The following is a 6,000-nucleotide window of genomic DNA, read 5'->3' as shown; positions in this document are numbered from 1 at the left end:
TCCCATATCAAAAATATGTGTGTAGAGTACAAATATACTCCAAACTTGTTGCTCTTCTCCTGTATTTTTATTAGCTCTGTATACAATATGTGTTTTCTGCTATTTGGATGGTAATAACAGGAATTATGTCTCCTTCACTAAGCAAGCTTTTTTAATATAGATAGGATTTGTGTATGCTAATTAATAATGCATTGTATCTACACTGGCTACTGGGTACTGTAACCCTTAGATGGCAAGGACTACACATAGGCTGGTCCCTTCAAATGCAAACTTGTCAGGTATTCTCTGCGCACCGGAATGATGTTGCCTTTTTAAGAAGGTGTTTTTATTCTGCAGTTCAAAATGGCGAACACCTGGGCATGATATTCTGCTTTTGACCTTGTAAAATTCATTTGCAGTTCTGAAAGCAGGAACACCTCGTGATAAAACCGTATTAAGTGATAATGACATTTTGCCAGATTGTGCTGAGAATTGCTCTGAGAAGGAGGAAGACATTTCCATTGATTGTTCATCAATCTTCAGATTGTCTTCAAATGATGAAGAGCTCAGGTTCCCAGCCCAGCAGCTGCGTGGCGTGAACATACCCCATGGCCATGGGGAAATGGGGGGATGTGGCGAGGCATGAAGGGCACTGCCAGAGCCCAGGGTGAGCTCCAGCCATGTGGACCCATACACGGCGTGGAACACGAAGGACAGAGTGCGGCCTCAGCTCTGCGTCCCGAGAAACAATATTACCAGTGTTTGGCTTTGCTGAGCCATTCACACTGCTTTCCAGTGCAGGAAGAGCAGGTTGATAGTGGTACTATTTACAATTCATTATGAGAAGATTGCAGAAGATTGTTGAAGACAGGAACCACTGACCTCCTATTTCCCTTTCATCTGCAGGAGTACATTCATAAACGATAGTCCACTTTAAGGACACTGGAGTGGAGAATTATACTGGGCTGCTTCTTCTACAATCTTCTTTATCTTTTGGGTCAGCAACATCACTAATTGGCACTTGACAGCACTTCCAGATACTCCTTGTGAATCTCATAGTGTGTCTGATGGTTGATAACATAAAGAGAAGAATTCTCAGATCCATTTTAGTCCGTCAAAAACTAGACGCTGCATAGCATGTACCACATCTGGCAATTGATAGCACCATGTTTGTTAAGGTTATCTGATTGGAAGAGCTGCAAGCAATGAATAACGCAGCAAAGCTGCATGTGATAACCTCCCCACAGTGAAACTGCATGGGCTGACAGTTAGCTTCATGCTTCCCATTTTAATATTCTGGATTTTAAAGTGGAAAGTGCTAAAGAAATGCTCCCAGTTCTGAATGCACTTCCTAGACAAAGGTACCCCACAAGGCAGTTAACAGATTATTTTTTATGCTGCTGAATTTTTCAAATCAATTTTTCACATCCTAAACCAGCAGGAATTATTTTTGATGCCTGAATGCATTTGAGGGATGAATTCGTTTTGCAGTAGAACTACTGCAACTTTTCTCTTGATGCCCAAAGAAGAATAATTTAAAATTCATACCCTTTGTTATTATATGTCTAAACCGTAGCTTTCTGTATGTACTTTATAAACTGATCTTTTTAAATCCTTGTTCAATACAGGAAAGATAGTAACCCTGCTTTTCTAATTTTCTCAAAATATGTAGGCTGACATATACAAAGAAAGAGTTGCTATCAACCGTAATGAGTGAAAATTATTTTATTGTATGTGATTAGTAATGTGCACCTTCTTTGGCTCATTTCTCAGATTTAAAATAGTTTCCTCTGCTGTGGACATCATGCTTGTTAACAGGATCTTCAATGGAAAGTAAAAAGCTGTGTGAGTGCATGCAGTGGACTGGATAGCTCTGACCTGCCATTGAGTGATGGATGTTCTCAAAGCAGCTGGGGAAAATAGCATAACAGAGAGAAATATTAGTGTTGCATTGCATATTTTTGTGCAATATAGGCTTTGAATCTCAAATGCTCTAACACTTGCATGCATTTCAGCACCACGTTCCTATGAGTGCATTACATAAATCTGAATTCCAGGCAGCGCTATGCAGACTTGCAAACCCTTCTTCTCTGAACTCTATTATTTATAAGATTAAAACCCCTGAGGTTTCAAATGGCAGGTTTATTGTCAAGTACAATGTACTTTTCATTCTGAATGGACAAAAGCCTTTGAGCTTACCTGAGTCTGCATGGAAACATGCCTGCCTGCTCTCAGTGCTACCACATGTATTAGTGGAGGCCAATCTTTTCTCCAGGGGTGTGAGACAAGCATCCTGTAGGGCCCTCCACCTGTACCACTGATACACGCCCTGTTGGAGGAGAGCTCTTTCTTTACAAGCATTGGGTAGATGGCCTCCATCCAGGGCTGCGTCAGAGCTAGAAGCGCTCAGAAAATGTTATTTAGAAAATAGTTATCCACTCGGTTCAACTTCTGGATTTCTTTGCACTACACCCACAAACAGATGTTGAACCTTACAGATGTGCTCATTGTTAACAGCCATTCAATGAAAATGGCATGGGATGCCCACAAAGTATTTGCTCTGTAGTTATCTATTGTTTTATATTTGTAGGGTGGGGTGAATCTTTAAATTCATAAACAGAAAACCGGTATAAACAGGGCAGAGGAATTAAAAATTTCTTCAGAAAGGCTTTTCAAATGTTTCTGGTGCAGATCTCACATCTGTTCGTGCAAGTGTAGTTCTAAATGTCCTAGCAAAATAAACATTTAGGTTGTGGTCAGGCATATTCAGAAGCTAAAGTTTTATAAAGTTTTAAATGGAGAAGGTACTAGAGGCTCCTAAGATGGCCACTAAAGACCAAATAATGAGGCATTTCGTCTGAGGCATTTTAAAGAACCATAGCTGGTCTTCCAAAGTGTCAAATGTCTTTCAGATGTGCTGGTGTTAATGAAACTTATATTCATCAATCTTTAGGGTGGGAGGTTTTTACAGCTGCTTACCATTGCTACATATATGCACATAAAAATCTCCTCTCTTGTTCTCAAATCACAGGCAAGGGAAAAAAAAGAAATATTTTTTTAACTAAAGAAGAGATATGTTAGCCTCTTTGACTTGAACTGCTCCAGCAAGTGATCTCGAAAAACTGCTGACCACCCTCTTTGCCACGTGTTTTTTTTTACGCCAAGACTTTTAGTACTAATGAAAGCACGCAAATAGAAACCAGTTGAAGTTTTGTGAGACCTGGCTAACTAACATTTTGTTAGTTTTTGTAACAAAGATAAGAGCTTTTGGACTTTGGACATAAGAATGAAATAAGTAAATAATGGTTAATATAAGAAAGGGCATACAGTTCTTGTTTAATGGATTAATAAGAGCAATTAACCTTGTAGTGCATTAACATTTTAGGACTGAAATGTTTGTAAGTGAGTTAGTTTTACATGAAGTGTCCTTGTAAAGGTCAAAGTCAAACTGTATTTTTAAAGAAATTTTAAGCTGAAAAGTTTGTATTTGCTGATGTTGTCTGTCCAGCAACACTAGGAATGGCCTAAATTTAATACCAGAAAAAATAAATATGGTATGAGATACATAGCTGATGAATACAATTGGCAAATGCGTATCTAAATTATACTGTGTGGGACAAATAGGAATTTATGCAAGAGATAGAGGAGGAGCTATTTTATTTAGTTTTATTTTATGTTATCTAATTTTTTATCTTGTGCTTCCAAGTCAAAGATAATTTAAGTCAGACATATTATAATTATTCCACCAAACCATTAGAATCTTTATGCTACATTAATGGCAGTGGTAAGCTTTCTGACTTTAATATTCAAACATTCAACATGTCCTAAGTTAAATTTGGTCACTCCTTGTGCCTGTTCTGAAGGATGAACCAATTAAAGAACTGGGCTGTGTTTATTGAACAGCCAGGATCTTGATATAACTATGACTTACAGATGCTCTGTTATGGGCAGAAGGGAAATGATGCATGACCCAGATGGTGAACCAGAGACTGTTGTGAGGATTTGTCCTCAGAAGTTTGGTTTGGAAAAAAGGATTTTAGAGGTAATGTAAGAGTGAGCATTGCACAGAGCAAAGCATGGAAGTTTTTTTGTTTTTATAAGAGTTTTTTTTTTTTCTTCTGAATTCAGAAGAAAATGGATGCAACAGTATTGGGGAGGGCTTTCCTACTCAGGAGCGTGCCAGGGGGCTATTTAGGACTATGAATGAATTTTCACACTGTCTTTGCTGTCTTTTCTATCTTAGGCACATCCTTTAATCTGTCTGCTGGGCTGTTCCTTTTAAGTCTTCAGTTTGTTGGACATGGTACCTGCTGGCTGGGGCAGTTTCTGTGGACTCTTCACAGCTGAAGAGTCTGTCAGAGGTGGCAATTACATGACTTGATGGCATATTCATCTCTCTCCTCTCCTATGGCTCTATGGGGTCAAGCTCTTGGCTTTAACAGATACTTTCTAGCTGAGGCCCAGTAACAAAAGGTGTTGGTCCTTACGTTGCTAGCAAGTTTTCTGACTGTCCTCTTCTTCCCCATCTGACTAAAGGAAAGAGAAGATCCCAGCAATAATTCTGGGATGAACAGAACATGCATAAGACTGCTTTTTTCCCTACTTTTTTCAGCTTTCTCTTTTCTTACTTGGATTCTCATGTTTTCTACAGAAATTATAATCTCTTGGGGGCAGAAGCTATGTTTTATGTGGCTACAGTGACAGCATAGGAAGCGAAGAAGGAATTAGGATGCTATTTGTTAAGTGAATAGCTTGCTGACATTTAGTTTCAAGTTCTTTAATCACTGTGTCCCTCTCTTTTCCGTAAGGCTGGTCCGCAATGGTCATAAGGCATTTTGTACTATGTAAATTATTAATTATTTTTCCACGTGCTTATGATACTTCCATCTGCTCAGTTGCATGATTTAGGAGAAGAGTCTCACTGTTATGTAGCTCAAATAAGCTATGATATTCTTGCCTAGCCGTTGAGTGCCAGCACTGAAAAACAGAATTAAGGAACAAACAAGAGAAAACTAAATTGCAGGATTCACATAAGAAAAGCATCTGATCATATTATTTGCCATTTATTTATATATGACTGATGTGACAACAAGAGGCAGCAATCAGGCCAAGGGCTGCTGATATTAGAATCTGTAAAAAGAGTGTGTTTGAAGGAAATTACAGTCTTAATTAGTGAACAGAGCAGCTGAGGAGCTAGTCAAAAGCAAAGAAAAAACCCAACACAGCTCAGTATTCTTAACAGCACAGGCCAGTTCATGGGCATGTAGGGTTGTATGTGTATTGCTTAGTTTTGGCTGCTAGTGGCAATCCAAAGTTTCAGGGTGTTTAACCTTTGTTTATGAGTATTGCAGATTTTGTAGGCTTCAGAATGGGAATTAGACTTAGCAGAGGCCTGGAAAGTGAGCTGGCTTCACAGGCTTAGACTGTTTGCTTGGCTTCTCAGAATGACTGTTTATGTGCACAGCATCGTGTCAGAAAAGTCATGAAGATGCTTTAGGGATAGATGCACAGGTAGATAATGGAGCTTGTCACAAATGGTGGGGAAACCCCTTAATCAATAAAAGAATATCATAGGAAACATTGGAGGGCAACAATGGGGGGAGGGTTAAAGAGAGAATTCAAGTATGTTATTTAATGAATCCTACAAAAGGAAAAAGTGGTTTAAAAGGGGCTCCATTAAAGACAATCCACTTATTGAAAATAAGACTTTTTGATAGCTTCAGATGGCATCTCTTTGCAGATAAGCTTGAAGAACCTGCTCTACATGCACCATAATTAGCACATTATTGTTATATAGATATTTTATTCATTTATTGATAGTTCTTTGATGTTGAAAATCAAGCCATTGAAAAGCAAGCTTGTCACAAAATTAAAATTGATAAAGATAACTATCATGTCCTAAAAATGTTGGACTTACGCAGGTTCCCCAAACTCTCACAGCAATTTCAAGACAGTAGTAGAACTGTTTCTCTTTGTTAGCTGGGAATTCTTTACATCCCTTTCCCTCCCTACCCGTCTGTA

The sequence above is a fragment of the Vanellus vanellus genome (assembly GCF_965231255.1).
Source record: "Vanellus vanellus genome assembly, chromosome: 5".
NCBI classification, from domain to species: Eukaryota; Metazoa; Chordata; class Aves; order Charadriiformes; family Charadriidae; genus Vanellus; species Vanellus vanellus.
This window is presented reverse-complemented; position numbering follows the sequence as displayed.